This window comes from Cupressus sempervirens, chromosome 2 (genome assembly GCF_028749045.1).
Source record: "Cupressus sempervirens isolate cs-2001-9-10 chromosome 2, ASM2874904v1, whole genome shotgun sequence".
Taxonomy (NCBI): domain Eukaryota; kingdom Viridiplantae; phylum Streptophyta; class Pinopsida; order Cupressales; family Cupressaceae; genus Cupressus; species Cupressus sempervirens.
This window is the reverse complement of record NC_143119.1, coordinates 213,465,943-213,476,417: the sequence shown is the minus strand read 5'-3', so window position 1 is coordinate 213,476,417 and position 10,475 is coordinate 213,465,943.

Here is a 10,475-nt window from a genome sequence, read left to right as displayed (position 1 = left end):
AATTTTGAGTTAAGTATTTAGACTTTTTATTTTTTAAATAAAATTTAGATTTCGTTAGAAGTTTTTTTATGTGTAAGTTGTTAATTTTTATTACAAAAATTAATTGTTTTATTACTTATTGTTATAGCAATTCATATTTCAATTGGATTATCAAAGTTTTGAATTGTAATTCCTAGGTTTTTTGAATCAACATTTTGGAATACTATGTATAATGAGGTATTACTTGAGAAAAAAATGAACACAACAAAAAACAAGACTTATATTATCTTAAATAAGAAGTTACTACATGCATTACAGAAAGAAATAGACCAAACTACATACCCTATGGACATACAATATTATTAAATTTTTAAGAAAAACCCTTCTCATAGTACTCCCAAACTCCACCAAAACTGCCTTTACACCTCAAGAATGGGTCTTAAGTAATATGCCTTAGGTTTAGGGTTAGGAATACATTTTATATTTTGGATATTTGGCAGTCAACGTTAAAACAGAGCTTCTAACAGTCACCTTAGAAGTTGGTGCAAAAATTGAAGGTTCCAGACAAGGTAGTCCAATTTCGGGGAGACATAACTTTTGATTCAAGACTCTGATTGATAAACTATTTACATTTTCGAAAACCTCTTTGAGCACTCTATAAACCTTACGGTTGCCCACAATTATTCCCCATTTTTGAGGTCATACAAGGTCGTTTAGTGTCTCAAACTAGGCTCTAGAGTGTTTTTAAGAGGTCTCCCAACAACTTAAAACTATCATAACTTTCAAACCATGAAACCTTTCAATCTAATTATTTTTGAGCACTTGAAATTTTAATTAAAAACTTCCCTTCAACTTACACTCTCTAACTCTTCATAATTATTATTTCATAACAAAAGAACTCATTTTCTACATTTGCATGTATCTCAAGGTGCACAAACTTACCAAGAAAAGTAACAAAGAAAAATGGAAAGTTGGAATCTCTATTTTTTCCAAATAGATATCCAAAAATACAAACACATTAAACAAAAACTATCACTAAATATATTTTTGGGTGATATAGGATTGCCCTTACACCATTGAATGCTCCTATAGCAATGTATAAAATCACAAACAATTAAAACAAGATCGCAAAGCAGTGAAGTTCATTATAGAAATTGTGAGGGTTGTTTAAATCATAAATTTCATAAATTAAACTTTTTTTGGGTGGTTGCTAAAGTTGGGATTCAAAGGGGAAGTTCATATTGTAATTTTTACATAAGAGTTAACTCGAATTATTGATTATAGAAGCTTATGTGGATTATACCATTTTTGGAGGAAATAATGAGGTAAGTAGTAAATTTTATAATGAAATGAAAGGAAAAATCGAGATGCCCATGATAGATGATATGTCTCTTAAAAAGGTGTTAGCAAAATTTGGAATGGAATAATACAAAAAAATTGGAACACCTATGATTATAGGTTGTGAGTTAACTAATAATGATGATTCTCCTGGCATTGTTTTGTAAATTTTCTGCAAATTCTCTGACTGAATATAGACTGGATTCGATCTTCTACTTCTCCTTTTGAATTGCTGAGAATAACTTCAAAGTATTGCCTTCAATTGAATTAGAAATGTAAATCAAAATTTTGTCTTTTAGTTCTGCAATTCATATGTGGGCAGTAATGACTAAGGAACAGACTTGTGTTGATCTTGTGTGCTCTTAGACTTCATCCTTATCCTCTATAAGTATAGGAGTCAAGGGATATGTCCTTATAAAGGGCATGTCTCTTCAACAAATCACTTTGCCTAACCTCTAGAAGTTGGCGACTTTCTAAAGGTAATTAATATTAATTACAAACACAAACAAATGTGGTTAGATTAATGCTAAACAACCTCTCTAAAGATAGACACCGATCTTGAAGAAGGAATAATGCAAAGACTTGTTCCTCTACTTATCATGCTATATCATATCTAATCAATATGTTATCAGATCAGAATGATTAACAAGTTACAGGTTTAACACTCCCTCTTAACTTGATAATCATACTAAGAGATATCATTTCTAGCAACATCAATAAAGATGAACAAGCAAGAATTGATACTCTATATCTATCTAAATCTCCTTAGCATGTGGTATCATAGAACACATGATACAATGTCATATTACTAAACCTATAGTATGAAAAATCACTGCTACTAGTGATAATAGTATTACAAAGAATACAATGTACAGGATAAATCTAAAGAGTAATATGATTTCTTCATTTATCCAAGTTGTGACTCATAGATAGTGGTATTTCTATATCACAACATGATCCTAAGTTTAAGATCTACCAGAATACAAGATAACCTTAGAGAATAATAAAATTCTTCCTTTATCCAAATTGTGACTCATTGACATAGCAATGTCAACATCACAATATGATCTTAAACTCATCTAGATCTTACAATAGAACTCTATTGTTTAGCACATTATCTAAGAGATCATCATCTCTCATAATGTCTTTTATACAAGTGTTCATTATCTCAGAGATCGTCACCTCTTAAATAATGAACACAAATGGTGGAGCCCATAACAATCAATAGCCTAACAAAATAAAATTATTTTATTAATAATTTAACGAGTACAAATGGATTACAACTCAATCATACCAAGTCTCCTCTTGAAGTTTTCTATCTTCACTCTAGATAGAGGTTTGGTGAGTATGTCTGTTGTTTGATCTGCAGGCAAATGTATTCTAATTTTTCAAAATTCTTGTCTACCATATCTCTTACATAATGGTAAGGAATTTTAATATGCTTGGACTTGTCATGAAAAAATGGATTCATTGAAAGCTTGATGGAACTCTGATTATCACAATGAATAACTGTAGGATTCATGGCTTGCCCAAATAATCACACAAGTAACTTCCTTAGCTAGACTACTTCTCACGGGGCCATCGTTGTTGCAATGTATTCGGCTTCTGTGGAGCTTTGAGCTACTGAAGACTGCTTTCTGCATATCCAAGATATCATCGTTGATCCTAAACTGAAACAACATCCTGAAGTACTTTTTTGTCTTTAACACTTCCACCCCAATTTGAGTCGGTGAATCCATGCAAATCTAGATCAACTTTCTCATATTTGAGTCCAAAATTAAGAGTGCCTTGTAAGTATCTCATAATGCGTTTAACTGCAACTAGGTGAATCTCCTTTGGTTCATACATAAACCGACTTAAGGCATTTATAGCATAGCAAATATCCGGTCTTGTATTTACTAAGTAGATAAGGGACCCAATCATCTATCTGTAGAGAGTAGGATCTATGGAAGTTGATTCTATTGTTGCTTCCTTAAGTTTATGTAGATTAGTCTCCATTGGAGAAGGCATAGGCTTGCAATTCCACATTCCAAATCTCTTCAAAATGTCTGATGTATAGTTCCCTTGATTAAGTATGATATTGTCAATTTTTTGTCGTACTTCTTGTCTGAGGAAGTAATGAAGGAGTCCCAAATATTTCATCTCAAATTCTCTCGTTAGATCTTTCTTGCACTGATCTATGAGATGACCATCACCTGTTATTAGTAAATCATTAATATACAGTATCAGAATTACCATATTTTCCTTATCTCTTTTATAATATAAATTTGGATCGGCTTCATTCTTGGAGAATCCTAAGATGGTAAGATACTTATCAATTCTTTCATACCAGGCCTTGGGAGCCTGTTTAACCCCATAGAGTGCTTTCTTGAGCCTATAAACAAAAGCATTAGGATCATGAGTTTCAAATCCTTTAGGTTGCTCCAGATATACTTCTTCTATAATCTTTCCATTTAGGAATGTTGTTTTTACATCCATCCAATGTATTTTCCATCCCCTTGATGTTGCAATTGCTAAGACTACTCTTACGAACAGTAGCAAAGGTTTCTTCATAATCAATCCCTTCCTTCTAAAAAAATCCTCTGGCTACAAATCTAGCTTTATACTTTTCAATGCTACCATCAGCAGCATGCTTTATTTTAAATATCCACTTGGAAGAAACAATAGATTTTCCTTTAGGTCTTGGAACAATTTCGCAAACATCATTTTTCATAATAGATTGGTATTCTTCTGTCATAGCTTTTTTCCAAGCTATATGTTTAATAGCATTAGAAGGATTGGTTGATTCTATATTGGATAAATCACTCGTGTTTGTTGTATAACTAGAGAATCTTTTAGGTCTTTTGCTTTCTCTGATTGTTTGGGAAGGTACAACAAAGCCTTGAGCTACCTTGACTATTTTAATGGCACAAAGTGGTCTTTTGTTTGAATTTTGAGTTTCTTTAAGATTCAAATTTTGAATTTCATCTTCAATTTCTTCTAAGTTCTCCCTCAAAAACCCAGATTCGCTATTTCTTTTAGAACTAGATAAAGGAAAAGGTTCTTTAGAACTTAAGGCTCTTTTGAATGCAAGACCTTCTTCAAAAATCACATCCCTACTAAGTTCAATACTTTTCTATCCAGGTATGAAAATCCTATATGCCTTAGATGTTTTGCTATACCCTACAAAAATACTTTTCCTCCTAGAGGGTTCTAACTTGGTTCTCTTTTCTTTTGGAACATGGATATATACAGGGTACCCAAAAATCCTAAGATGACTTATATTAGGTTTGACCTTAGTAAATACCTCTTTAGGATTTTTATCTCTAAGGTAATAATGCAGACTTCTATTTTGAATATAAACAACAGTACAAGAGGCTTCTGCCCAAAGGTAATATTCTAAATTCTGATCAAAGATCATAGCTCTAGCAGCTTCTATAATTGTTCTATTATTTCTTTCTGCTACCCCATTTTGTTCTGGATTATAAGGAATGGTGTACTCCCTCTTAATCCCTGATTCTTTACAAAACCTTTTAAACAAGTCATGGGTACATACCCCTTTCTTATCAGTTCTAAGGGTTTTAATTTTGTGTCCTGAAAGATTTTCAGTTAATGTTTAAAATTCTTTAAATCTCTTTAGGATTTCTTCTGATTCTTTGCATTTTAAGAAATAAATCCATGTTTTCCTAGAGAAGTCATCTATGAACAAAATTTAATACCGGAATCCTCCAAGAGAAGGAATAGACATAGGCCCACATAAATTTGAATGAATTAATTTCAAAACATTATTTGTTTTCCTAGTGCTATCATGAAATGGACTTCTGGTGTTCTTACCCAGAGCACACCCTTTGCATATGCTTGAGCACTCTTTATTTAGTTTAGGTAACCTAGTAACCATCTTCTCCATAGTTGATAAGGTTTTGAAATTTAGATGCCCTAATATTTTGTCCCATATTTCAATTATGTATGTAACTTCATGAACTAAGGCTTGAATAGATCGACTAGATTCTATATTCAATTTATACAAATATCCTTTTCTCTGACCAATCAACTTTGCTTTCTTGATTGAGGAGTTCTTTGCCCAAGTTAATACTTTTCCATCCACAAATGCAACATTATACCCATTATCTTCAAGTGTTGTAATTGAGACTAGATTTCTTTTAATTCCTGGTACATAATTACACCTTTGAGAAGAAGAGTATTTCTTGATTTTAGTTTCAAGGTGCAATTTCCAATTCCTTCAACGGAACGTGTTGACTTATTGCAAATGATAACTTTATTGTTAACCTTTTCTAATAGAAAGTCTAGTGTTTCTTTGTATCCTATTATATGTCTAGAAGATCCACTATCAATTACCCATGCTTTATTTGAGATTTCATTTGATAGTGACGAGTACAATACATGATTCTCAGGATCATAGGTATCTTCTTCCCTAATAACATTTGTAGAGTTTGCTTGTTGTTTAGAATTTTTAGGACAATTAGATCTGTAGTGTCCAAATTTTTCACTTGAAACTCTTTATTTTAGATAGATCTTTCTTGTGTTTCCCATTCTTTTGATTTTCCTTTTTCTTCTTGAAATGCTTCTTTTTGCCTGTATATGAGTTTGTATTAAGAACATGAAGTTCTTCATCTCCTGTTTTAAGTTTCCCTTCTTTCTTTAGTTTTCTGAATTCTTCTTGAAGACAATCATTCTTAAGTCTTTTGAAGTCAAGAAGATTATCTTTGGCACTTATTCCTTTTGTAAAAGTCTCCCATGAATTTGGTAATCCATCTATAGCCATTAGTGTTAATTTTGTATCACTAATAATGGTTCCTATACTTGACAGTTCATCTCTAATGCTGACAACCCTTAGGAAGTAAGAATTCATTGATTCTCCTTTTTTTTATCTAAATGTGATTAAGTTGCCTTTTCAGTGCTAGAACCCTAGTTGTATTGTTGACCTCATATGCATTTCGTAATGCATTCATCATATCAAATGCAGTTTGATGTTTTGTAAGCATGGGTACAATATCATTTTGTACTCTATCTAATATGATTTGAATTGCTTTCCTATTTCCTTTGCTCAGATGGCTTTATGAGGTTCAACTGGCAGTTGTTTAGATGCTTTATAAAAAAATTGTTTTACATCATTCTCTTCAAGAATCATCATGATTCTAAATTTTCAGGAATCAAGGTGTTCTTTCCCATCAAACCTATCCTCGAGTCTAATTGTGTATGCCATTGAAGATAGGAGATAGTTGCTAGATATATATGAAGTCTAATAACTGAATTTTGTAGAGCCTAGGTTCAACTACCAAAGCTTTGATACCATGTAAAGTTTTTGCAAATTCTATGACTAAATATAGATTGGATTCAATCTTCTACTTCTCCTTTTGAATTGCTGAGAATAACTTCAAAGTATTGCCTTCAATTGAATTAGAAATGTAAATCAGAATTCTATCTTTTAGTTCTACAATTTGTATGTGGGTAGTAATGACTAAGGAGCATACTTGTGTTGATCTTTTGTGCTCTTAGACTTCATCCTTACCCTCTATAAGTATAGGAGTCAAGGGACATGTCCTTATAAAGGACATGTCTCTTCAACAAATCACTTTTCCTAACCTCTAGAAGTCAGTGACTTTCTAAGGGTAATTAGTATTAATTACAAACACAAAAAAATGTGGTTAGATTAATACTAAACAACCTCTCTAAAGATAGATGCCGATCTTGAAGAAGGAATAATGCAAAGACTTGTTCCTCTACTTATCATGCTATATCAGATCTAATCGATCTATTATCATATCAGAATGATTAACAAGTTATAGACTTAACATGTTTAGACAAGATATAGATATATATTTGGTGGCTAATATATTTGACTCGTACTAGGCATGTCATAGCTATTGTTGTTGGTATTATGGAGAGATATTAGGCGGATCCTAAAGAATCACATATAGGAGCAGTAAAAAAAATATTCAAATATTTGAAGGGGACTTTGGAATTTGGTTTATGGTATGGTAGATCAAATAATTTCAAATTTTATGCCTATAGAAATGCGGATTGGGAAGGAAATATTGATGACAGGAAAAGTACAAGTGAAGGAGAATTTTTCCTTGGAGGAAGATAAGTTTCATGGTTGATCAAGAAATGGGATTGTATATCACAATCTACAGCAGAAGCCAAATATGGAATAGCAACAAATAACTATAATCAGTTAATATAGATAAAACATATGCTGAAGGATATTGGTATAAAATTCTATGAACTTATCATCATGCATCGCGATAATACAAGTACAATTAACATGTCCAAAAATCTAGTTTTACATTAAAAAACTAATCATAGTATTGTTTTATTAGTTTAACATTCAAAAACTAATCATTTATTCAGTAAGCCTTTTGCTGAGGATACCTTTGACCCCACCTTATGAAGAATAATTCATGCGTAGATGCATCAATAAAATGTATATTAAGGACATCTATTCATTTTGGCATGATGCTTGGTACTGTGCCTTAGGGGGATTGGTTACATGGTGCAGAGCTAGTCCTATAGATCTTATATAATCATATTTGGTATAACAATATCTGATGGTGCTTCACAATATTTTTTAATGTAGATTAGCTTGATCCAATGAAGGTACTTTGATGATACTATCATGAAAGGGGAAGAATACTTTGATGAGAATTTTCTAGAGAGATTTGGTATTCAACATATTGGATCCTTTTCCATTGATGTCAAAAAGTATCAAAGATAATCAAGGAAGGTATGTGCATAGTAAGTTTAAAGTATGAAGATTATATATGTTGAGGATATTCATAAAATTATATTATAATGTTTACTTTTGGATTGATAATTTCTCATCATATTTTTCATCAATTCCAAAGGGATGATGGATAAAAGCACAAACCTATGTCACCTTTTATAAAGAAAAGGGATTCAAATGCAAACTGATCAACTTTATTGACATAAAAATAGTATTTGAGTTTAGAATTTGAAGATGATGTAAATTGATGACATGTGTGAAATTGGATAAATTTTATGCCTATATTTTTTTTAATTTGTTTGAGTAAAAATTTATTCATCATTTTTAATTTTCAAGTCCTTTTTTTTAACTGCAAAAAAATATAGGGTGTATTTCTTTTCAAAGAAGTACATGAAAATCATCCTTTTTTTCTATGATTTGAAAATGTGTTATAGATGACATGTATAGCTAGGGAACAAAAAAATAAATATTAGTTTTTTATGTGCTTTTTCTTTGCTATAAGTACTCAAGGTTGACCTTATCAGAAACTAACATTTTTTTCCAATCGTTAAAACTTCCCTATCAAATCTACATCTTGTTAAAAATAAATTACATATTCTTGAAAAGGACTCTCTCCTCTAGGGATAAATATAATTTTAACAAAAAAAAAATGAATATGATTTACTATTTTTTCCCTTTTTTGAGGGAGCATCTTCTCAAATGTTAAAATATCTACTTATAATATTTTGAAGTTATAACATATTATAACTAATTAAAGCACTATGAAATTTATATAATGATGATATTGATTCCAAGATCTATAAAAGGGTATTTTTAGTTTTTGAAAAAAGATGAGTTTTTACAGAGAAATGAGATTTGACCAAAACACATTTAGAGGACCTAAAAGGTGACACACATATGTGATTTTACCTTGATTGTTAGGAATGAGGATATTGTTGTAATTTGGATGAGTTGATGAGATGTTTTATTGATGATAGTTTTTTTTTCATTCATGACAACATATGTTATTAAGTTTGTGATAGACTCATATTTTATATCGTAAGCTATTTATCAAATCAATAAGGATAGTGGTTGACACATTTAGATATATAAGCTTCCATATGTATAGTTGAACGAGTGTTGACATCATGTCTATGTTCTCTATACTTTGTGTGATGTTTTCGTTAAGTTACAGATTGATTAGTGAAGGCTGGCAGAAGACTAGTGTACAAGAAATAATGGTGAGATAGTTGTAGGTATATCTTATTGTGAGAAAGAATTAAAAGTAGTCAGCATGAAACATGGTAGAATACGTGTTCATGCATGTACATTTAGAAGTTAAAAGCATTTGAATTATTCTAGAAAAATGTCGCTAGTGTGTAAGGTGTGATGTATTTTACTAGCTGTTAGTTGTGTTATTGTAGTATATGATTTATCATTGAAAACATAATATTCTTATTGTAACATCTGAGAAACTTTATGTAATGGTTGTATTGATGCTTATGAAGGTGTGTATACCTTAGAATGACCCTATATAATTAATTTTATATTTAGGAATCTTTAATAGACTGACCTGGTTAAATATTTGTAAGGGTGTAAAGGAAAGATGTTTTCCTTGTTTGGGATGTATTTATAGTATGAGAGTTGTATTTCTTGATACACATTATGTGATCCTTGATATTGGATCAACAAAGCAAAGCAATAATAATGTTGGATGATTAAGTGGACTTCAAAGGATTTTTTTTTGGAAAGTAAGTTACAGATTAGTTAGTTCATGTCCATTGAATATGTTATCCTAAAATTATTATATTTCACTATTGTTGGAGCACTTAGACAATGGGTCTACTTGTTCTTTTCAACATTTAAAAGGTTTATAACCTTCTAAAAAGGGTTCAAGATCTCTTAACAGGGTCATATACTTTCACAATAAGTTTATATTATAGTAGATTCGCTTGTGGGTACCATCCCCACCAAGGTTTTCCCTAGTCAACAAATCATTGTCTTATGGTGTATGGTTTCTTACTATTGTACATCATTATTTTAATTATTGAAGATCAGCTTTATAAGTTTGGACTTTCACAATTAATTCCCCCCACCTCTCAATCTTGTCTGATTTTTTTCTTTGTACCTTATGCCTACATGGATTGATAACCCCACCTAATTAGGCTTATTGGTGTGTTTTACTATCAGAATGTTTAGAATAAATAAGGGGGGGTGAATCAGTTATCCAAAGTCCAAATGTACCAATTGAAAAAATAAATACTTAAACAACTTCAGATCTTAACATTTGTTAGCTTAGACTCTATAGTAAACTTTCAGTAAACATAAACTAGCAGTCCATTGTCCTAAATATCACAAACTTGCAAAATGTAAACATTAACAGTAAATCACCACAAATAACATCCACACAAGTTTTACACTAGGATTTAATGTGGAAACCCAATTTGGGAAAAAC